Raw genomic sequence first — 26770 nt, 5'->3', positions numbered from 1 at the left:
TTTAAAATGAAAAACCAAATGGGCCCGTTCATCTGCAACACCAAAGAGGTTGGGCCTGAAGCTGATAAGATACTCCAAACATTAAAATTCAAGAAGAGTTTCATCTAGAATTATGAGCCTCATGAGGTTATAAGCAAGCTCATACAAAAGGTCAAGATTGGACCTTACAACAGGAATATCTTACTCTAATAATCTGTAGGCATGGGATGGAGTTGGTTAGGTGTAACAAGAGTAGCATATCGGTTTTCCATTGCTGCGATTCTGGTTTGACTTGGGGGTAAAGTTTTGGTGGTTGAAGAAGGGCTTGAAACAGATGAAGGTGAACTAGATGATGATGAAGATGATTGATGAATAACTGGTTAGGTGATTGGATTGTGGTAGATACAATTTGTGAAGTTGTGGTAAAAGAAGGGGTATCTCCAATGAATGAAGAATGTGAAAAAAATTGATAGTTAGCACCAGTAAGGGCATCTAGCTCAACAAATTATTAAAGGTAAGAACTATCTATATTTCTAACCAACGTAGAGGTCAAACCTTCTAACTTGTCAAAAGTGTCCAAGGCATATTTATCTAAATCTCGATGGATAACCATTTTTTATTCAATTAGTTGAGTAAACTCAGGGTCTAATAATGTTTCATGGATACCATTCTTAGATTTACTTCTAAATAATGAGAGGTCAACTAACAAATCAAAAGGGATTTCATCTAAAGTTGACAACTCCTCAGGGAGTGAATTGGCTCTAGCTAGTTGGCTACTACTTGCGTGAGTTTCTTGTTTTTTTGGTTTTCTTAGAATTCTAGCTAGGTCATCAACTATAGTTACAGGGTTTGGATCTCGGTTTGCCCTAGTATAGTGAATCTTCTTAGAAGCTAGAACTTTAAGTTTTCAAACTCTTTTTATGATTTTTTTTTTTTGAATTTTACTTCGGATAATGAACTTAAGGGGCTCAAGATTTAATTTAAGGTTTCCTTAAAGTTTTATGAGATTAAGGATCGAGTCCCCAATATGTTCACCAAAAATGTTAGTACTCTGATAATTCTTGTGAAGTAAGAAGAAATAAAAACCAAAGTTAAGCACAAACCACTTTTGGAGATCAGGACCTAGCGTTCCTGATGCTCAGAGAGGGCTCTCTCTTTAAGATTTAACTTTGTTTTAGTTAAGATGATTTTAGGCTAGTTATTGATTGCAGTTGGGTTTTGTTTTGAAAATTTGGTGGTGGGATCAATTTACTTAGATGGAAAGAGGATTGGCTTATACCATTGGGCTATGGAGTCGTATGTTTGATAAACAAGTGTGGATTGGGTTCTAAGAATAGTGTCTACTGGGCAAGATAGATTAGTCAATGTAGATCTCAGAGTCTAAATGGTGAATGGATTCAAATCGGGTCTAGGGAGAAATTAAGGGTTCCCTAGAACGGATTTTGGAAGAAATAGAAGAAGTCAATTGGGATGGGAGAGCAATCAAGGATTCTCAGATCTCGATATCATAAGAAAACATGTAAATACATTACTGTGAAAAGCAAAGTGTAATTAAACAAGTTCTGTATGATATTTCCAGTCAATTTATTTTGATTTTATAACACATTTAATATTATGAAAACACAAAAGAGAGGTAACACAATAACACAAATAAAGTACTTCACTGCAAATGGCTCATCTCATGAATCCTGTAGTAAAATGATTTTATTACTTTCTCTAGTCTGTTGACTTGAAAATAGTACAACCACCCTCAAGTTTAAGATGAAAATAACTATGCAAATGTAAAGTAAAATAATCCATAGTTAATACTTTAAATTTTGAAGTATTTATATAAAAGGTTTATTACAAAATATCTCAAACTAATTTGAGAATTAATCTTCGAAAAGGAAATATCTTCTTCCAAGAAGATAGAGACAACTATTGAGTTGTTTCATGTTGTCCCTGTTATTTTGGTTCTACTGGCTATTATGCTTTCATTTTTGGTTGTTTATGCTAGTAGGTTGTTTGGCTTTCACCTTTGATCTGATACCCTTTCACCTTATACACTTTGGCTGTGTTGATCTATCTTCATCCTTTTACCATGCTCATTTACTTTTTACTGTAAACTTATAATTTACATTTTATAATTTACTATGTTTTTAATATAGTAAATCATTCATTTTTTTCCATGTTTCTTCATCTAGTAATTGGATGTTGATCATTTTCCTATATATCTCATCAACCACTATATTTTTTGCAAAAGTAGGCTTATTGATATATAAGTGTTTCACCTCATGCTGGAGGTAAAACAGATTTTCAAAAGATTTTGGTATAATACTCTGCTAGTTGCTGTAACACTGATTGATGAGGTATTTGCTTGTTCTTTCGCCACTTCCCTGATTTTCTTGTTGTAGTCCTCCTGTGTCACCATCTTATAATTTATGACTAAGGTACTAGGTAGTCCCTTTTCTCTCAAAATTTCAAACTTGGTCATAAACCTGTCAATGGCTAGTTGCATGGTTTGACACTTATCTTCTAAATTTAACATTAAATTTCTCTTAGTTAAGACCGTCTTGACTTCCAAAATGGTACTTTTCATATCAGGTATGTCAAGTTCTTGTAGCTCATATTTGTTCTTGGAGTTGAGGAATTGGATAATTCTTATTGCTTCCTCCGACATTTCTCCAAGTTCTTCTTTGACCTTGTGGATGGATTCTATAGCATGTTTGATCAAGTCTATCTGTTAAAAAATGACCTGGATAGATGGCCAAATATCATTGACAGAGTCAACGATATTGGCCCATAATATTTGCTTGGCCTTTCCCAAAGGCTCACTTAGTGTCAATTCCTTCTCCAGGATTTTCCCTCTCTCATTCATTCTAGCAGCCTTCTGTTGTTCATCCGTGTGCATTATCTGGGCTATCCTACAATCTGTCTCTAAGCTGCTAAGTTTCTCTTTTAATTTGTTCATTTCACTAGTCTGAATGAACATTTATTTCATTCCCTTAACCAACCTATTTGTTTCATCACCAGTGGTACCTATTTTTGTTGATATCAATGTTGATGTAGTTGTTGTTTTTGCTGGCAATGAAGTGACCATTGGACCAGCGGGAGCTAATGCCATTGTGAATGTGGAAGGCACAGCTGTGGTTTCTGTAGGAATGACAGTTGAAGGAGAACTATCTAGAGTAGCTTGTTTGAGCTGAATCAAGCTATCTATTTCCTTTTCCATTTCCTTCAACTCGTCATTAAATTACAACACCAAGACCATCATTTCCCCATGATTTGTTTGGCTTTCTAGGACTTCTTTCATTTGACAATGTTGTGACTGAGGCAACTTGAGTTGTTTCTTAAGGGCTGCAATGTCTTCATTTTTCTTCTTAATCAAATGTTCAGTAGCCTTGATGTCCTTTGGGTCATGGCCCAACTCAATGATCAGGTCTTCTAAGGACTTGATCCTTGTGTCTTTGGAACTAGAGGAGGTTGTTTCTAGTTTGTACTGGGCTGTCAGATTGTTTAATGATTCCTTGAGCTTGAATGCTGCCATTGCTTTTGTTGTGAAGGTGGAGTATATCATCTCTCCAACCTACTTGTGAAATTCTATTTGATCTATGGGATGCACATCCCTGGCTAAGAGCTCAAAGTTTGTTTTCTTATAGTCTGTTGTGGTTTTAGGCTACTGTAAAATAGGCTGTAAGAAAGACATCTGCATTTTATCTTCTTTGATGTCAAAGGTTGACATCAATCTACTCTGGTTTAGTGTTGTCATCTGCATGTACTTGGCATAAGTGTCTACCTTGCGCTTCTCATTCCTCATTTTGATCTCCTTGAATCTTTCCTTGATATTTGCTTCCCTGACAACTGGCCTGACAAAGGAAGACACCTCCACACTCTTATGCCTATGTATAATCTAGGTGTTTTAAGAGGAAGGCTGTTGTGATTTTGTTGATGCAACAGTATTAATTGTTTGTCTACTCCTTTGCCCCATTGCATCAGTATCAATCATTTCTGTTGCTGTAATGTGTTCTTCATGTTAAGACAGTGGAGTCAATTTGTGCCATTTGATTAGTTGGAACTGTTAATTAGTGGTAACCATAGCAGATCTTGAAGCTTCCTCCCTATTTCTTTTGGGATTCTTCTCCTCATTGACAGGATTCTGAATGACGGGAGGGATATTCATGGGCTCTTCCAACTCTAGGATCTGCAAGAAAGAGATTTGGCCAAATTGTTTCTCCAAGTCAATTATGGTGTTCTCCACATCCACCTATGTGATGTCATTAGCTATCAATGTGTTCTCTACCCATTCTAACGGATTATCATATTGTTCAATGTCAGGCATGGGGTAGTGGAGGTAAGGTCCAATCTTGACCTTTTGTATGAGTTTGCTTATAACCTCATGAGGGGCATAATGCTAGATGAAACTATTCATGAATTTGAATTGTTAGAGTATCTTATCAGCTTCAGGCCCAACCTCTTTGGTGTTGCAGATGAATGGGCCCATTTGGTTTTTCATTTTAAACTATGTTTTCTTCCTAGAAGCTAGGAGCTGGACCTCATCCACACCTATCATTTTCCTGAAGTATTCCAGGGAAAATAATCTCATTGGAAGATACTTAGGCAATTTTTAGGGGGTAATTCATAGCCATAGATCCTAATTTCAGTATGATTTGGGTAGAGGTACCAATCTCCTACTCTGCTATTCTTCTGTAGTTGCAATACTCTCTTGATCTCAGTACTGATTCTAGGTTGAGTGCTAGAATTTAGCATGTTCATGACTAGGTGAAAAAAACATTCTATGAAGTTTGTGTATGTGAATGTTGTGTTATACTTGTGGACCAAGGGTGTCTAGTAGATGACTGATCTATCCTTTCCCCTAGTATCTGTTTTCTGAATCTTCACTGGGAACTTGTCTATTTGGTAATACATGGACATATGAAACATTACTAAAGAGTATTTGAAGGCTCTTTCAGTGGAAAATCTAGTGAAATGTTCATGCATTCTCTCTGCAATGAACTGGGCATAATCACATATAATGGGATCAGGCTAGCCTGGAGTGAAAATGGACAAGAAGGACATGATTATTTCATCCACAAAATTATCTAATGTGAATCCTCGGATGCATGAGATCATGGAGATTATTCTCCTCCCAGTCCCTCAAAAGATAGCAAAAGCATAGGATAGAATTTCCTTAGGAGTATGGCGCTCCTCAACTCAGTAGTAATTGCAAATAAGAAGTCTTGGTTTTGGGAAATTATAGCCCTCTAGCTAGGTATGTAACATGCATGGTAGAAATGTACAATGTCTGGGAATAGATGGGTTTTTGGGAATGTATAATTGGGTAGATTTGAGTCCCAAAGGTGGATATAATCTTCTTTGTTCAAGAATCTATCCTTGGCCCAGCAATGGATTCTAAGAAGCTTGTCTTGGGTGACTGTGTCTTTGGTTTGAAAACCTCTCTCTGCTAAGGCCAGGTCGTTAATGTCTAATTGAGGGGTTGTCACTTTTTTGACATCTAGAGAGGTTGGGGCAAACATTTTTGTGATAAAATGTGGAAAATTAGGCTTTAAATGGCTTCGAGAGTGAAGCTTGAGTAGTTGAAAGTAGGGTTGGGTACTAGCAAGTTACAGTTTAGGGTTCTGGTACTTTGGCGATGGTAGACTCTCAATTTAAATTGAAATTAATTAAATTCTTTCAGTTATTTTAAGAATTTAATATTATTTCATTAAAGAGGAGACAATTCTCATTTTTTTCTTAAATACCTAGAATTCACAATCGAGGCTATGATTGGTTTGCAGAGCTCTTTGGCAGCTAGGATGCTGTGCAGTGTGGCGTCGGAAGGATTTGATGGTTGACAGCTAATCACAGGAGTTCAGAATGCACAGGTGCCTTAGAGGTTCAAAAGTGTGATTTGGGCGAAAAAGGGCGAAAATGGGGGACAGAAGGCTTTTAACCATGACCAAATGGAAAATGGCGGGGAAAAAATGTTTAATGAATAGTGATGGCTTTGATTTTTGTGGGGAAGTGGTTTTGGAGGCCATCACACTACTTATGGGGGTTGGGAAGTATTTTGCTGCGGGAATGTGATCTATGCTAGAGGCCGACACATAGGAAAATGGGCCCTGAGTGAAACTACCCATATCACGTGCTCTCGGGTCATTGAAGGTCACACATTGTGCAAGCGCAATATGGGTGATGGCCGTTAGATATGGGGGTGGATGATCAGATGGTCATCACGTTGGAAATTTGTGTGGTCGGATGATTGGGCAAAGGTTAGTGGAACCCATGGGTTTTAATCATTATTTAGAGTAATTAACCCATGCTTAATTGCAGATTTAATTAAACTGTGGATTTTTTGGAGTAGCGGGGCTAGTTTACTTCACGAGGGTGTCGGGATAAATTCGGGTTTAGTCAGGAAAATGGTTAAGCGGTGGAGTTAGTGAAGCGAGGGATTTTTAATGTTAGGTTAAAGGTTTTAGAGGGGATTTTGGGTAATTATTGAAGGGAAAAAATGATTTTAAAAGGGGGGAAGGGGTTTTCACACTTAGGACAATGGAGTTTAGGAGTAATTAACTAGGGAAATGTGTGAAACTAACGGGTAGGAGTAAAAATGAGGGTAAAGGGGTTTTCATTAGCCATGAAGGGGTAAAAGGGAAATTAGTGAGTATATAGTGGGGGTGAAATGAAATGAAGGGGGAGTTAGGCCAATCAACTTATGATCATGGTTTTTTCATTGATAGTTGCTCCTGCACAATTGAAACACATAGTTAAGCATGATAGTAGTGCTTATGCTCTAAATAACTTGTATTTCTACAACCTTTCTTTACTTACCCTAACACTTTTTCTTCACTTTGGTGGGTGCACTTAAGCTAGCAAGCCCTTTTCTTTCCTTTTCTTTTATAAAACAAACTATATACTTCTAACCTTATATCTTCCAAGGGCTCAGATTAAACTAATGAGCTCCTTTTATTTCTCTACCTATCTAATGATCTGCCAAGATTAAAGTGTTTGGTCAAATTTTATTCTATAACTATAAATGTGAAATTCAAAGCATGAAATAGTCAAGATTAATTAGTTTGACTATCATGGGTTGTGGCATGTATGACAAGCTGCACAGAACCATTATTTAAGATATTAAAGTAAAAAGTAGTGGCGCTTGGACTTGCACACTTTCATGATCTTTTTTTTGTTTGGGGTTCATATTTTTCCATATTTTTTTGTGGTTTTTGATCTTTTCTTATTTTTCGTGTCCTTTGATATTTCTTTTAGGACATACCCTCTCTACAGTTTTTAATTTTAATATGGAAAACATTTGCAGAAATGAAAGGTATGTACAATATTACAAAAGTTAACCTCAACCAATTCAAAATTATGAATCCTATCACTATAGGACTCTAATAGATTTCATGCCTATTTACATATCTCTTGTAACTCATATTAATTTCCTAGAGTAATCATGGAACTTGGTATCAATTATGAATGAGTATGACTAGGGCAAGTAGATTCCTGCACCGCGAGGAAGATTCTCTGATATTTCCGAGAAGCTAAATATTCCATGAGGATGGGTCTCGATCCTTGACTCTTAGTTTAATTGTTGATGAATTGAAGCAGGATAACAGGTGGTGCGCAATCAGGGAATGTTTTCCAAAGTTAGGCTACGACTAAGTGAGATTCATGTGTATTATAACTGCTGGCCAAGTTTGTAATTTCAATTTCTAAGTCTGTTCGGCTGAAAGGCCTGAACAAGAAATGTCTATAATTAGTGAACAAGAAATGTCTATAATTAGTGAAAACTGCTAGAGCCTAAAGGATATATATAATATAGATATAGGTAGGAGGAGGCAAGTAGAGAACCATTGATTTTAATTTTTTTATGTAATCCAGTTATCTCCTTAGCTCTGGAGTTGGACTCCTTTGTCATGTATATTTCCTTAATCAAGTAATACAAGAGACTTACCATGATTTGCATACACAATGTCTAGTTTACCTTTGATGTATCTTTCGAAGTGTTGATCTTTTTCGTTCCTTAGAAGTGGAATGAGCTGGTTGGCTAGGCCCAGCCAACCCAGCTCGTTTAAGCCTCTCACTTTTGTTATTCAGAAAGAAGGTGTGGATATTTCATTTGCAGTTGCGTGATGTTATAATGTTTATTTTTATCTTTCAAGTTTTGATTTAAAATATCTTTTGTAGTAAAAATGTGAAACAGATCCATGGTTTGAGAATCAACTTTGTTTACTATGTTTATGAGATATCTTCCTTGCATTTCGTTTATTCTCAATATTTTTTTTAACATATTTTTTATCAGATCGTGCAGAGAACCCTTTAATGCACCAACGCATGGTGTTGCCTGCACTTTGGTTTAATCATTCTTTTGCAGTGAATAGTGAATCACTTGTATGCATATTATTTCCAGTTATTATGCAAGTAAATGAATCATTAATTTAGTAATTGTCTTCGGTATTAAAAGTGCATCTTTAAGAGGATCTAGAAGTAGTTGCATAAAATCATCATAAACATATTATACTTGCAAAGAGAAAAAAACATCTTTGAATGGATTACTAAACTTAGATAACGGATGCAAAACACTTAGACTATTGTTTGACTGTTTTGAAGTGCTTTGTTTTCATGAAGTTTATTTCCTTTGCAAGGTTTAATGAATTGAAGCATTTCCTTTTTCACAGATAATTTACTTCAAAATTTCATTTACAGTTGCAATTCTCTTCCGACACATATTTCAGTCTTTTCGAAAGTAATTTGGAAGCTAGGTGAAGGAAGCTCGGCTTCGGTTCAAGGCCTGGTCTCTTGTTAGAGAAACAGAGTGCTCTAAGCCCTTATGCTTGGAGCACCTCCACTAAGACATAAGTCTTCAATAAGGAAGGTCATATATACTTTTGCACAGAGACATTGTACCTGCACTAGTATAAGCATATTGTAATAGTGCAAGAATAGGTTGCTTGTGTGGAAGGAAGTTCATAAGGAAGATAGAATTTTGCAAGGGTCCACTTGTACAACTATTAGTCATCCATCTGAAGATGAACATAGCATTTAAGATTGTTTATGTTGTGTGGAACTTCTTTACTTTATTTAAATCCAAATTGTCTTTTACATTCTAGCACTAGAGTTTCTTTGGTGTCAATTATCTTCCCGATTGATTTCTGTCTAATTCTGCAAAGCATTTCCTTTAAGAAGTAGGATTAGATATAGGAAAAGTTCATACCATTTCTATCATTGCGTGTGCTTCATCTCTAAGTTTGCGAAACCCTCGAGTTGACAATTAAGTGTTGAGGAGTTTGTCAAGTGCAATTCCTACACCCAACATGGGTAATGGTTTTTTTGGCATGTGATATTGAGAAGTGATGGCCCTTGCCCATGTTATTGCAACATACCCTATTTATAGATTAAGAAACTCGGTAATAAAGTGGATATAAATATTCATGGATAAAAGTCTTATTCCATGCTTTCCGAAATGAATATATGTTTAACTTATAATAAGAAAAATAATAATAATAAATTTTATTTCATAATTTCCTAAATTTTAGGAACATGAGATGTATTATGAAGTATATGTTTTGATTTTTATTATGGAATGATAATTATTAACATTTGCTAGTCGTTTAATTTATATAATTGTGCTAGTATGTAAATTTCTATTAAAAAATTGTTATTTGTTTTTTTTAATATTGATAATTTAAGTAAATTTTAAATACTTGAAAGATACTCTAATGCTATAGGTTTTCAATATTTGAAAATACATTTTATAGTAAATTACTCATGTGTTTACCTCTTTTTTTAAGCATATGGGGAGTGAGATAATTTCTCTTATTTTGGTTATTGCATTTGCGTGTTTAAATATTTTTAGTATAGAGTTTTCTTCTTAAAATATCATGCACACATTTCTTTATATGGTTTGAAGCAGTGTTGATAATATCGGTATTATCGAGGGTCCAGAAAATTCTTATCGGCAATATCGGCGAAAATATCGGCGAAATATATGCAAGCATAATATTTCAAATTTTTATATATTTTGATATTTTAAAATATATTTTATATTTTTGATTGTTTTTTCTTCTTTCTTTGCCTTGTCTTTTTTTTTTGTAATTTTAGATATATTTTCTTAATATTTTTTTAGCTTTTATACAATATTGAACAACTAAAAGTTTATCCTAGAAAACAAGAAAGAAAATTGATAGTTAAAAGAATGTATTCCTTAGACGAAACTATTCTCCAAACAACTATAATTTATTCTAGAGCACTATATGATTTAAAAGATTATTACTTTTCACTATACCATAGATTGTGTATTTGATATATACAAATATATTTGCATGCTAGGCATGTCCCCTATAGATTAGATTCATTGTCATTTTGAGAAAAAAATTGTATTTATACATAAAGTTATGTCTACAAAAAATATCAAAGGTTACATTGTCATTACCAATGGGTTGATGTTTTATTTCACATTAGTACCATATAACAAGAAATAACTCAGCAAGACTACAAGCCACATAATATGAAATTTTACCAATTTTTAAGCATCAAAACACTTACCCCATTATAAATATCACATTACCCACATAAAAAAGAATCATAAAATTTAACTAAATTATAAATTTATTATAAATTCTATCCCCACTTTACCATGGAAATTCTTAACTGAAGTAAATAGCTCTTCTTAAAATACTATGGGCCAATACCATGGCTTATAAATATTGCATGTTCAATATGGCATATGTTGATATGTTGTTTTCTTTAATTAAACAATTTGACATCAATTATTTAAAACAAAATAATTAACTTGGAGGTATATCTTAACCCTTGATATGTGAACACTACTATGACTATTCTAGCATATTCCATGGAGGTTAAATCTCTACCATTCACCTAATAATTATTAATAATTAAATTAAAAGTGTGAGAAACTTATTCTCCTTTCTACCTTAGTTACCCTCCATTGTGGTATCTAAGGTCATCATCCGGTGAATATGGAGGAATTTGTACAACCAACAAGACATATATTAGGCATTTATACAGACAAGAAGATAGGGTTGCTACAAAATGAGGGATTATGTATTTTCCCTTTCCTAAATTTAGTAAAATAAATCAAAATAGATACATCCCTTGAAAACTTCAAAATTCCCGATCATAGATAACAATAAAGTCATTACTTATCAGGATTATATCCATCTACATTAGAAGATATAACTACTTTCACCATTGATGACCTAATAATAATATGTGTATCTTTAGACTGAGATTTATTTTTGGTACTAGAAGATTTTTGTTCATTGTGTCTTTCCTTAGCTTGAACTGAAGTTCTAAGTTGATTATCTTCATGGACAAGCTAACGAAAACACTTTTCAAAACATGATAGAGTGAGCAATTATTGTTTGTACCAATATATGTTCTCAATTCAGCCTCATTCAAATGGATGTTTCTTGTAGGACTGCCATTACAACAAGCGAAATCAACACAAAGATCCCAAATTATCTTCGACCTATGGCCTATTTCATTTTGGAAAGGTTTTAGGATGAGCCTCGATATGGACAAACTCATCATTTCTAGGAGTATTCTACTATCTGTTTCGCCTTGCTCGAAAAATTTTCCTCTTAATTTGTTTAATATTAACTTTAGATTGAGGGTTTTGTTCATATTCATTCATTTATTTTACATGTACATGTTATTTATGTGCAATTTTGGGTCGAAGACTTACCCTAGAGGGTTTCACTTCTCTTTTATCCTTAAATTCTAATTTTAATTCCATATGATAGACAATGGTACACTTGTTCATGCTTCTACTTAAAAGAGCATGAGTATGTTTGAGGGTTTCAATGTTATTTTCATTTCAAACACAAGTTTTTCTTCATGAAATGATTCTACATGATCATTCTATAATGAATGATGATATGTTGACTGAACAAGACTCTCTAATGAAGGGCTATGTGGAAAAATACATGAGGAATTGGAATAATTTTGTAGTTTTGGTTTTTTGAAACCATTTCAATCTAGGAAATGATCCTATTCATCCCCCGTTTATGCTAAATGGTGTCTAACTAGAATATAGATGAAACTATGATGAAGGAGTGATTTTTCAGTGTTCTTGCGATGTCACTGGTATGTTCAGGACATTTTAGTTATGCTTTTATAAAGATGAAAGGGAAAATTAAGTTTATGGGTGAGAAATGCAATTAGCAACCTTTTATGATAAATAAAAACCAAACTATGTCACCATTCACAAGTAGCATATTAATGCAAGAAAAGAAATAAATTACGACATTTAGATTTCAAAGAGGAAATTGGCATACCTTTCACATGATATCCACAATCTTTACTAACGATAAGTTTCTTCGAGGGAATGTCACACATTATACAATTTTTAGACCACTTATCTCTCTCAAAGCGCATATGAGTAGTTTCTACAATGAAATAAATATCTATAACCATCTCTAGATAACCCACTCAATCTTTCTTTGTATCAAAAGAAGAGGAAAAATCCTTGACAACTACTTTACTATAACCCTGAAACAACTGAAGCAAATCCCACTAGTTGACTTGGCGGAACAAGTCTACATACTCATCCTTTGCCTCTATTATTTTAGCTCCAATGGATTTAAACATGATAAGGGGTTCCATGGTTAGAATCCAAGAGGGTTTCAACTAGGAATTAGCGTGAAACGTAGAGATAAAATGCACAATGAACAGTCACCAAACCCTAACTTACATAGCAATGTAAAAAATATGAACAACAACAATGAAACAACAAGGTGTTGGTAACCTAGAAACCCCAAGGGGTAACTCAAACATTGACAGTTGGGAGGTATGGTATAGAGACATTAATGGCTTCATATATGAGTGTCCGTGAGTGGTGGATTTGAGAAAATTAGTGCAAATCAGGATTAGCATCTCTGACAAGAATTTCAAATCACTCATGAAACCTAATACAAATCTCAAAGCAATAACCCTTAGCATGAGAACCATCATTTCTCATGATTGAAAATATGAAACTTTCAAAAGGAACATTAACATACACATGAATATAAACTCACAATAATCATAAATGAGTTGTCTAGTCAGTAATATATTTAAACCAAGTCTTATATGATAATTTAATGATATAACAAATATCAAAATATGGAAAATAAACAAAATGTTAAAAAGGTCAAGCGTAAATTATCACATAGTTTATGATTCATTAGGTAATAACTTTCCATCGAATTATACCACATGTAGATGTTAGGGATTATATATAATTCAATCAATCATATGAAATAAAGTGTTATTAAGGCATTATAATATACAAATAGAAATAAGATAGGGATACTATAGAATGAGGGATTCTATAGTGACCCTTTTTCTCATTGACATTTATATGTTTTATAAAGTCATAGCCTCTCAACAACTTATTGGAATATCACAAAGAGAGATTTTTTTATATTTCTAGTGAACGGTAGAATGTTTCATCAATAAACCACAAAAAGTAGGTTTTTAAATGGAAATTTAATGTCAAAACCATTTGAGTCATAAAAAGTCAAATCTAAACATGGAGATACACAAAAACTTTCACTGCAAATAAAAATGATAGAAGAAGATGGTGTGAACAAAATAACGTTTAACTATCTGTTTAAAGGCACCGAGATATTATCGTCTAAATATTACCTACCTCATGTATCTGATAAAAAATGCTTCATCGACCGTTAAAAGAGTGTATTACATTTTACCACAATGTCTATAAAACAAATCCTCAGATGCTCTTCATGATGCTAGTGTCAGTATTTTCATACTACCATGAGTGATCAAAAATCCTCTTTTCATATCTTATTAGGGTCCCATTCTGAAATTTTTATCATTCCACTAGGTTTTCATGCAAAATTTTGGTCACTGAAGGTTGAATTAGGGTTTCCTTTACTCCTTTTAGAAATTTACCCCTTTTTGGCTCATTTCAACCTTGATCAATATCCGTTGTCCATAAAGTTAATGACATCATGCCATCGCATCAGTCATGTCATCTTGAAATTCAATCCTTCAAGGTCTCATTAGGTTTTTTAGGGTCATCATGTGAGGAAGATTTGTAAAGAGAAATGCTTATTTCATCATGTAATTTTATGTTCATTATATGTAATAAGTAATGTTCCTAGGTTGCCAACTCAATCTCTATATGCCAACTTCATTAAAGAAAACTCAAATTCAAAGAGTTCTCAAAGACCATCAAAAGATCAATTTTTCAAAGGAAATAGTCAAGTGAAAGGGTAGATTTTCAAAGGATTACCGGCGTCCAAATCATCATTTTCCACAAGCACTAAACCCTAATTTCCTCTCCCATAGAGCTAGGGTTGGCTATAGAATCGAATACATCTGAGCAAAGGAGGCCTAAGATAGGTCGTTTCAGCAAGTATGAGATCATTCCAACTCATAAACATCACTTCTCCATCATTTTTCAAGAAGTCATTCCAAGAGACAAATAATTTACCACACATAGGGCCAATTTTGTTTCAAAGTATGTTTCCAAACAAACAGAGATGAATTTTACAAAAGTTAGAGAGGTTTTTGTCAATGATAAGAAAGTAATGAAAAACCTCCTTCTTTTCTTACACAAGTGTCATGGTTTTGGAGAAATGTCAAAAAATAGGTTTGTACAAGAAGGTTGTTGCCCTTTTGGAGCAAACTTGGGAAAATCAATTGTTCTCCTATATGGAGTGTCCAAATGACTTACTTTATGAGTCAAATGATAACAAGGAAGAAATATATTTCCAATGAGAAATAATGAGCTCCGTTTGGAGTTGAGGAAGACCTCCAAAAGTTTCTTGCGAGATCACACTTAATTTTTGCACCCTCATTCTGCACTTTCTGAGCAGTCTTGGGAGAATCAACTTTCAGAGGATGTAATCAAGTCCATCTTGGAAATTAAAGGTAGATTTGGGAACTAGATAAGAAAATAGTTCCAATGAGCTATTCTAGGCTCAATTTTAACACTAGGAAGGTAGTGAAAATCACCCTGCAAGATGGAGGGAGTGTTTGACAAAAATAGGGTGTCTTTGACCAGTTTCCTATCAAACACGCCACACCTACGGTGTTGTGCTCTTTTTTGTGGAAAAATAGTGAGCCAAAAGGGTCAAAAACCACTAAAAATCACCTTTCTACCTCTTTTTTTGGCCTCATCACTACGCCTTTACTAGTTTTGGGAGATTGGAATTTTGACAGGGAAAATGACCTCCAAATTGAAACGTGAAGGCATATTTGGAAAGTAAACTCGAAGGGATTTCCAACGAGCTATATTGGAGAAAATTTTGACACCAGGAAGGGACCCAGATGCAACTATGAAGTTGGAGGGTGTGTTGGACACTAAGAGGGCGCGTTTGACAAAGGAAGGGTGTGTTTGACAGTATTCTCCAATATTCACTGTTTCTCTCCAAATTTCTAATCACTTTCATTTCTTAGGAGCTTTAGATACACAATATTCTTTTCTTGTTCCCTTCCTTTCCACATTTCTAAAATATATTTACAGGTTTTCGTGGATATTTTGATCTCCCTCTAGATTTAGATCTCCCACTGGAGGAATTATTTTTGTTTCTTCTCAAGGACTGTCTTCGTACAAACAATGCATCTCCATTCTAGCTCTCCATATTTTCTCATCTCATCTCCTCTGACAACAAGGATGAGACAATTTCATCAAAGTTCAAGGTAGTTGTATTTCTACCTATTACAACAACCAAACTATCCCACAAATCTCGTAAAGAACACAAAAAAATTATGCAGTTATCATTGTCTAAATTTTTTATATCAATAGATAAAAACTTTCTCACCACATTATTAAATGTGTTTACATGCTTTGTCACCGAGTCTCCTTCCTTCATTCTGAGGCTATATATATTTTTCCGTAGGAGCAATTTGTTCACCGGAGACTTATATTGGTAGAAATTCCCTTGTAGCTTCCCATGATACATTCAACAATACTAAACTTGATATACACAACCATATTAGGGTCTTTACCTTCTAGTCCAACATCACCAAGTATTCTGCAAGCATTTTCATTGGTTTGGTACTTAGATCTAACATGAGCGACTGATCATTATCCACCAAAATATCCTCCATCTTGAGCTTCCACAACTCCAAACTCTAGCAGATAAATTTCTTGTTCTCTATCTTTCCACAACTTTCCATCTTCTTTCACTGCAAGAATCGAACTCACAAATCTCCCACTGAAATGGGTCTACCACAGTCCCTAGAAAAACACTTCAACAACAAAGGCATTCCCTTGAAGCGGAAACAAATCTAATACCAACTGTAGATTTTAACCGTGTACAACAATTACCTGCAAATGAATTCTTAAAATAGAAAATATACAATGAAGAGAACATAAAATAAATACTCATAGATTTTCCCTGAGTTCAAATACTGGGACTACGAGATTAATTATTTCATTATGTTCCTTTGAATGTTACAATACATATATATACATGTCAAAGAATTTATAAACCCCAATATATTAACCTTGGATTATAACATAACCATAGATCCCTTAACTAAATCTACAAAATACATTAGGTAGAAAACCATCATGCATAAAACCATGTGCAAAACCCATGCACAAAACCGTGGTTAGGTCCTCCCACAATCTTTGGGTCTGCCCCCAATCCTTGGTTCCACATATATATAGGTGAAAAAATATCTCATCTGCTACGTTGAACCCCATGTTGGGGGGCTACCACCCCCCTATAAACCCCCCGACAGAAGGGGGCTTCCACCCCCTATGACACCCCTACTGCACCTAGTGCAATGAACATGGGGGCCTACCATTCCCCGCATGTGTGCCTAGTCATGGAAATAATATAACATACACCCAAAAAATTCAAGGGGTAACCTCCTTTTACAATGAATACAACGTACAAGACAATATTTGATGATACTATTACTAGGTCTCCTTCGTACGTATACAGGAGACAATGGATATAATTACAATAAAATGTGACCATTAAAGGTACTAGCCTAGATAACAATATAGAAATAGAAATGTAATTACCCAATATATCTTAATTAATAGGGGGATTTAGGGTTAACATGGGGTTTATATGGGGATTAGTAGGTCATATATGTTGAACTATAGTTTATCAATGCATTGGTTGTTACCATCCAGGGTTTACCTAGGATTAGTGGATACCCATTGAGTCTACATTCAGCTTTTAAAATAATGAAGTGTGTTGGTTACTCCCAAGAATTAATTGGTATAATGATGTCCTATAAAATTCTGTCTAGAGTAACAATTTATCTATTTTCAAGTTGAAGGATAGTATTTGTATGTCGTAACTATTCTCTTAAGTTCAGTATTAGCTACGTATCCTTGTTAATTACAGTAATTGTAGCTCACGAGTCCACTAAACTAGTCTATATCAAAAATTTTCCAATATACACATACGTGATTCCCTAGGTCAAAATGCATGGGGGTGAAGACTTTTCGGAAAACCAGGTTAGCAAGCTTCCCCATAACATTAAATACAAGGGGTGTTTTTTCTTTCTATTAGGTTTCTTAATGCGTATTTCCCTAATTTATTTATTGTATAATAGCGCATATTTAATGTATAATAGCGCATATTTATTGTATAATTCTTTTATTTTGTGTATGTCTTCTCTTTCTCTAGCCTTTCATAATAGTGGAGATCTTACTAACAGGCCTCACCACCTGATTTTATAATTTTCAAATATCATGTTAGGAATGTATTTTTGGTCCTTTACACCTTTTAATAATGAATCATAGCCACTTCATGCTATGTTATGTGCCTTGGTATGCTTCCTTAAGCCTATGTAATGAACCTAATTTTCTCATTAGAATATTCTCTTCACAAAATCCATAGAAATCCACTAAGATAGTTGTTAATTCCTTATTCGTATAGAAAATTCTAGGGTCTAATATTCGTAGGTGGGCTAATTTTCCATGGTTTTTCCAAACAAAAGATTCACCAACTTCCATAAAATAGTTCACCCAATTTTATAATATAAAACTATTTTACATTAAATATCACCAAAACAATATATAGAGTATATATAAAAATATAATAAATTTTAATGTTTTTACAAATATATGCCCAAATATTTTATAGTTTTTATATTAAAGACTAGTAAGATTCGTTGAGGTTTATAAACTTTAAGATAAATTTCCATCCTTAAAATTTTCCCTGCTTATTGGCATGTTTATTTCTTAATTTGAGGAAGAAAATAAACAAGACTATAATAACATCCTCTTAATTCATCTTTATCTTCATGGTGTTCATCTACATTTCCAATAAATTTAAAACATTTTTTTCAATTATTCTAACAACCTTTGTATTTCATTTTCTGCAAGATTTGTCGTGATAGATCATGAATATTGTGGGGAATAATTTCCATTACCCTTGTTCTTTAAAGTTATAGACAAAGAGTATGTTTTGAGCACTTTTTTTATGTCATCATAATCTAACTAGAAAATTTCTCCATTGGAAAGGAAGTTCAAAGCCTTAATTAACTCTTCACTCACACCTCTAAGAAGCACAAGTTTTGGGTATTCCTGATCTATCATGCAAATATATGTCCTCTTCTAACTAAGTTGAGATCTTTCTTCATAATATTCTAGGGATTCACTCTCTCTTTGTATCATTCTAAAAATCTAATCTCTAGTTTCTCTAGAATTGCAATGATCCATGCATTTCTTTATGAAGGTTTGCTTCACTTGTTGGTGTACAGGTGCATTACGTCCTACTGTTTTTAGAAGTTACAACTTATAATATGCCTATTTCTAATTTTCATGTATGATGACATTTGTAGTGATTAGGCATTGACTAGGTAGTGACATGATTATATCTTATCCATTACTCCACACTTCCGTATCCATAACCTATTTATTCACGTGCATAATTCCTTCCCATTTCTAGGGACATTCCTCATCCAAAACCTTATACTCTTATCCTCTTATCATAAGAATACTTATACTTTGACTTCTAGTTCTATTCTTTGAGTATTTTAGGAGTTCTTCGGTTAAGAGTTTCATGTGTGTGTTATAATTATCACTTCTTTATGGCTCAGCCTATCCTTATCCAACCTTATTATTGACCCTATCTCTATTTTAGATGATAAAACTCCATTTTTGGGCTAGTTAATTCGATCTAAGAGTTCCTTTTCTATTAGTTGTGGATGCACAAGGAAGCATACCTACTGCACATTACTTCTCTCTAGGATTTTTCTATTTAATTGTAATCTAGAGAAGTAGTTGTGTAGTCCATTGGTAGGAAATTCAAATTAGTCTTTCAGTATCTTAGTCTATTTGAGTGTTATTTTATTATCTATTCACTCTTTTTCATGCAATTGTTAATGTAGTTGTTTTTTACACAATTAGATCTTTTCATTCTTAAAATACAATAAGGTATCAAAGAATTTAAGGATTTTGTGAAAAATATACTCATATTATTGTATTTCATATAGAATTGAACAACCCAAACATACTGTATCAACTAATTATCATTGGTATTCTTACTCCATTTAACTATTTGAGGGGAGTCCCAACATAATTCTTCTAATATGAAGTAAGAAAATTTATAGTCATTATGCATATTAAAGAATTATCAATTTATCTCTAGTGAAGGCAAGGTACTTTAACAAAATGGACATGGATTATGTGACGTCATGGTTGTACATTTATATAGTCTTTCTCTTCCATATTTATTCTTTTACAACTCCAAATGACATATGAACTAGGTTATATTGGTTATTTGGAAATATGGATGGTTTGAGAGGACATCAATTGGAAAATGAATTCACATATTTGAGCCCATGAAACTTCAAAAACATACAATACTTCTTCTCTAGATATAATACTATAATTCAATAGTTTAAGGTATGTGGAATTGATAGGAAATAGAATAACCTTATCATATCAGTATTTCAAATTCAAGACCTATGTATTCCAGGTTTGTTTGTTCTTTCTGCACTACTAGAATTTATATGGGAAAAATCTAAAAGATGCATTATATAGATGACTTCATAGTTTCAGTCATTCACTAGCAATATAAGATTATTAACATGGGGGATATAAAGATACTCAATACCCATGTACCTATAATGCATGATGATAGAAAGAAGAACAAGTAGAAATCAAGGGTATTGATCACATAAATGGGGAAACCATTGAAGCCACTAAGGAGATTTTGATCACTAAGGGAGGAAACCCTAAGAAGGAGAGAAAAACGTGAAATAATCATAGCAATTTTTTTCATCCAAAGAGTTCCTATATATTAAATTCAATTGATCTCATGGATCAAGTACTTCAATAACACAACTTTTTATATTGTATATCGAATTGTGTGGATAGGATGATTAAAGACAAGACAACAAACTATCAAGATAAGGGTGATTTTTTTAATATTATCACTTTGGTATTTGATATATTTATCGTATAATTAGGTGTTTCTAATCATATTTCATTATTTTTCTTCCTTTATACCTTGTTTTAGACCTCCTATATTGTTGGGAGACAAAACTACTATGAGAGTATTCAGATAAGGTTAAGAAAACATTGATTATAGAAGATTTAAGAATATGTTACACGTTATTAGTCTCTTTGTGAGTCTCATCTATATTTAGTAAACCACACTCTTAGGTAAAGGAAAGTGAGTTTAGTTCACACTTAGATTACAAATTTTAGATTACAATTTTTTGGTAAAAATATACCAGATGTGTCTCTAGGTTGATTCATGCAAACTAGTTATGAAATGATATTTTGTTTTTTAATATATTTTAAAATGAATAATAATGCAACAATGAATATTGAATATATTAGCTCACTTTAAAGGTCAACCTATGTTTTGTGGAAACTTATGAGGTGTGATTCAATATGTATGCAACTAGAAAGATCTTAATTTGAAATTAAATAGAATTCTAAATAATTGCATAGGTGGAATGTTGGAGTTTAACAAGTCATTTCTCTATGCTACATACCATAAATCTTGTGATATTCATTGTAACTCCCTTCACAATGTACAAGTGTGGATAAATATATCAATTCATTTGTCAAGGAATAAAGAAATAGATAGGGAAAATTGTAAGGACGAAACTTTATCTTAAATTTTAAAAATCTTGGCAAATGTTATTAGTACCTAATATGTAAATTGTAAGATGTTTGACAAAAATTTTATAAAGTTATTTTTATTTCTAATTATAATTTATATTATTGTATATACAATTTTAGCCATTTTTTTGGTAAAATAATTTTATACTCTAAAATTTGCGCGAATAATTTCTTAAAAAAATGGAAATTGGCAAATGTTTTTTTCCGAGAAAAGCACGAAAAATTAGCCAACCTGCAAATATTATCCCCTAAAATTTCCCATAGAAATAGGTCAATGCATTGTTGGGACTAAGATACTAAATGATGCTATTAGATATCCAATCCTTATAGCTTTTAGAAATATTATATTTCTTATCAAACATGCTTCAAGTACTAAGGATTATAAACTAAATCGTAGCAATTAAATGGAGGAAGTATAAATAACATAAGTTTTATTCAAATACACGAAGAAAAATATATAAATTTTAGAAATAACATGAATTAACTAGTTATCTTAGTGTACTATAGGAATTAATCGTCGTACAATACAAGTATATAATCAACAATGAAATAGAATTGAAATATAAGAAAGAGATGCATATATTTGTTATCGGATCTCTTGTTGAGTGGGACCTAATCAGGGGTGCTATTGGAACCAAGTTTTAGATAAGAACATCTAAAAATGAAAAAAAGGTTATCTTATTCTCTTATTGAAAACCTGTCATAATGATAGGGCAATGGGATTTATCCTCTTATGTACGATTAGAGGGAAAATTTAATTGAAATCCTAATCACTTCTTTGATTGATCGGTCTTATCCTTAAACCTACATTTTTTTTTGGGATCTCAACCTCCCTATGTAATTCAAATTCTCCAATTTAATAAAGTAAGAAAATCATGTGCACACAAAAAATAAATATAAAAGTAACCTTAATAACCCATAAAAAAATATATCTTTTCTATATGAGAGTCAAGTTATTGAGAAAATTGTATCAAAATTTTCAATAGGATAGGAAAAATAATTCATAAAATGAAGGGCTAACAACTATGAATACTCTTTATTATATTCCCGCTTCCTCATTCCTTTCCTTAGTTAACCACGAGTTGAAGATAAGATTCAAAATCCCATTGGCCATGCTTTTCATGTCAGGTTGGCATGAAGGTGTTAAACAAAAAACCACACAATTGACACTGAATAATAAGATAGCTTGTGCACACTACCATGGTGTTAAAGATGTTGTTAGTGTGGATTTCATATTGTTGACATGTTTCCATCACAGTGCTTGAGTGCACGTGCAAAGTTCCTTACCAATTTGTTAATTGTGGTTGATAAGTTTCATGTAATTAATTCTCTAAATTTTCCATGACTTGAGAGAGTTATAAGTGAGATGATACTACATCATTGATGTGGAGTGATTGGAAACAATATACATCATGGTAGGATATTAGTCCCTTTTTTAAATAAGGCTTTGTGATTGTGACAAATACATCACATTAACATATCGAATTTGCAAAATGCAATTACATGTCTTCCCTTATGATTATATTTTCTCCCCCATCCCATAGGGATTTTGAATAGATGTTTATTGGGTGTACCTTTAAGGAACTCCTTGATGTTAAGGTCATTAGTTAAAAACCTGTGTGTAGTCCCACCTACCTAAAAAGAAAGAACATGTCCCATTGGAAAGCTTTGTGATTTAGATCAATCCTTGATCCAACACCTGGGATTATGATGGGGTATTTTTGACTTTGCTTAAGGAGAATATATTTCAAGAACGTGAATAAATGCTATTAAAAAAGTGAATGGAGATGATAGGACTTACATCATAGGAGTTTTATTGAATACCTTCTTTTTATGTGCACTCTTTCTTCTCTCTATGTTTCTCAACTGCACAATGATTTCACCATCATTTAATTTGTTTGATTCTAAGAGTGTAAAAGAAGGTAGTTTCTTTTCTAAGAGTATAAATGGATAAGGCTTTCACCACTCGACCTAAAGTTTCTTTCTATATTCAATGTATTTTTCATTGTGCCCTTCCGTTTAACTCAAATATGAGATTACTAGTGACTTTGTAAATGTGGACCTTTTCTCATTGTAATACTTGTCACATGTAAGGTCGCATGATATTTTTATATTAATAATAAGGTTGTAGCTCTAAGCTATAACACAAGTAATCTTGAAACAACAATCATGAGGCTTTATACTTCTAATGATCATCAACACTTAATGAAGCCAAGGTTTCAACCAACATTTCAATTTTACATGCATGTTTTTGAATGAGACGAATTCGAAATGATACTCATTAATGGGTCTGCCATATGAGGTGTTTTGTCTTGGGGACAAAATTCCTTTGTGGGATTGTTGGGAGAACCATAATCTTCAACTTGTTGCACTAATGGGAAAAATCTTGTAATTTCAATTCATTCAAGTAGGATTCAATTTTTTACTCAAAATCAAATCATATGTATGCCAAAACCATGAGTTATTGGTTTTACCAAGAATTCAAGCCATGAATAATGTAAGATATTCTAGCTATATTACATGTTTATGCATAACCTAACAATGAGAGAAACATAACTATTTTAAAAGATAGGATTGCTTTTCATTTGGCAATTGAATGGAGCTTATTGCTATAATAACTAGATAGCTAACCTAAATTGTATAATGAATACTATATTAAGGGAATTCAAAATGCAAATGTAATAACTAGATAGCTAACCTAACTTGTATAATGAATACTATATTAAGGGAATTCGGAATGCAAATTTAATCAATTATGGAGCTTCTTGGATGGGTTGATAGTTTCTCCACATTGACAAGACAACATTAATATTAATATTGGCTGTGAACAGAAATAGAATCAAGAATCATATATCTTATTTATCCATATATATGAATACAATACAAAATATTATGATCTAACATTATGAAAAAATATTTTATGCATAATTCAATTGGTTCAACCTATTCCCCTCGTTATACAGAATTAATTGTTGACAATAAGAGAGAATGCCCACAATTTATAAATTAACATATTTAACTAAGAAATCGATATCGATTACTAGTGATGCAAACCTATTATCATTAGTTAGATAGTCATGTAAGTTTGTTCCTTTTGGATCTGCACCTTTTGAAGATAGAAGGACAAAATTTCTTTTTGATTTTAAATAAGTAAATAGCTTTCTAGGCATGATAAATCAACCTATAACATTGGAAACCATTATTCATTGTTGAAAGTAGTTAATAGTAATATTATACTCTCTAAATACCCCTATGAATATAATATTTTACATTATATACAATATCAAATAACATAACAACACTAGAGCCCCAAGAGTTAGCTCAATTGGTCAAATCAAGTGCCTCGCCAATGGGAGGTCACAGGGTCGAATCCCGAAAGCTCTTGGGGTCAGGTTCGTAAATAGGTCGAGGGTTGTGACCCCCTTCGGGTGGGGTCCACCCTAGCGTTGAACGAACCTGGATGTAGCGGACCCAGTGACCATGGGTGTCCATGAACGAGAAGTGAAAAAAAAACATAACAACACTACAAAAATAAATGGCACACCCTTCCTCATATTAATTCTCTTCACGATCAAATTCTATATCATTAAAATCTTTATATATTCCTTGTGTACTCACTCCTCTAGGCTATAAAAATATCTAATGTATTCTTCATGGATTTGGAGAAAAACTTTCTAGATGGCTTCTATCAATACTCATACTATGCACATGGTGGATTTATTTTCACACACATGAATAATATTCCCTTGATTATTATTCACTTGACATTCTTCATAGATTGGGGTGTTTCTTCCATGGATAGACCACCATATTAATATTTAGGATCACTAGTTCAAAAAATTATTACATCCTATAGTATATTCATTACACCTTTAAGTTTGAAGGGCTCCTTCACAACCTTGTTATCCTCATTAAATGAAAATTCAAAATGATTAGTATTTAAATTCCATGAATCCTTTACCTCCTCTTGATTCATGCCCATAAGAAAGAAAATTGCATGGATTTTTTTATAGCACTTAAGAACAATGTTGCACTAAAATCGGAAAACAATCGTAATAATCCAGAAAAAATCGGTAGTAATAGGGAAAAAATCTTTTGGTACAAAAATATTCATTTTTTTTCCAATTGTTTTAATATCTAAACCATGTACAACATAAAATAAATACATAGACACATAAATATTATAAAATAACTAATATATAAGATGTTTAATATCATTTCTAGTGTTAAAATCACACATAACAGTGAATCATGTCATGAATAGTAAGTCTCGACTCCTGAGTCCCAACTCAGCCTCAAAATATCGACAAAAAAAATATAATAATGTATCTCATGAGTCATAATTTCATATACAATGAAATGTCAAAAACCCCATTCCAAACCCAACCAAAAAAACGAAAAAAAAATGCATTGGACAAATGCCAAAAACCCCATTCCAAACCCAACCAAAAACATTGAAAAAAAGAAAAACAAAGATACAAAACAATGAAAACAAAAACTATTGGTGCCCATACAGTTTTTATGGATATAATCTCTCTCCTCCTTAGCTCACTCTTTTATTTTCTCCTCCACTTAGTTGATATAGCTCCAAAATGGAAAAATCTCCAAGCCTCCAACACTAAATAAATAAATAAATAAAATGAAATAAAATCAGGTTTTTCACTTTAAACAAGCTGATTTTATCTTTTCTTTGAAAATATCGTGATAACACCACGATTAGTGCAACACTACTTAAGAAAATCATCCCATTTAAATGATTTCTCATACAATATCCATTTGCGAAGATACCCATTGAATGGTCTATTCTAACTATTCATATTCCTCATAGCTTTATTTTAGATGAGTAGTAGATTTATGACACCAAGATTATTATTTAAAACCACACTTGTTATATTTGAAAATAGAATCCCCTTGCATTAAATTATTAATAACGTAACAATTACTTGTTCGAGTGATTCTCATTTACTTGAGAAGTCTATGATAAAAAATAAAAATAAAAGATCATTTGTACTAATGCATAATCATGCTTACCCTATCATCCACTTAATCAACCTTTCATAAAATAATTTCAACTCCATATGTGAGGGGATCAAATCCCAATTAATAAAAAAAATCATTTGTACTAATGCATAATCATGCTTACCCTATCATCCACTTTATCAACCTTTCATAAAACAATTTCAACTCCATATGTGAAGGGATCAAATCCCAATTAGTGGAGTCACTAAGTGAGTTCTTCAATTCAATAATATATCATGGCCAACATATTAGGGAATTGGTCTTTGTCCTTTAGTGGAGTTACTCTCTATTGTTTTATCATCCACTTTATCAACCTTTCATAAAACAATTTCAACTCCATATGTCAAGGGATCAAATCCCATTCAGTGGAGTCACTACGTGAGTTCTTCAATTCAAAAATAAATAGTGGCCAACATATTATGGATTTGGTCTTTGTCCTTTATTTGAGTCATACTTTATTGTTTTAAAGAATTGTCATCAGCATTGTGTTAAGCAATTTGGGTTATTGCTCTAAATTTGAAAAAGTAATAGTAAATGAGGATTAATAGAGACATCGTAGTAAAATGTAGGAATTAAAATAAATAGGAAAACAAAAATCATAAATTGAAATTAAAAAAAAAAAAAAAAAAAATCATACAAACTTTTTTTTGCCTTATTTTTTAAGGATGGTGGGGTAAACCAGTTTTAAAGATTTTAGAAATGAACCAGTAT

The sequence above is a fragment of the Pinus tabuliformis genome, chromosome X, assembly GCF_031772625.1.
Source record: "Pinus tabuliformis cultivar Carrire ecotype Pingquan chromosome X, CPIR1, whole genome shotgun sequence".
Lineage (NCBI taxonomy): Eukaryota > Viridiplantae > Streptophyta > Pinopsida > Pinales > Pinaceae > Pinus > Pinus tabuliformis.
The sequence above is the reverse complement of the archived record's forward strand: the minus strand, read 5'-3'. Positions refer to the sequence as shown.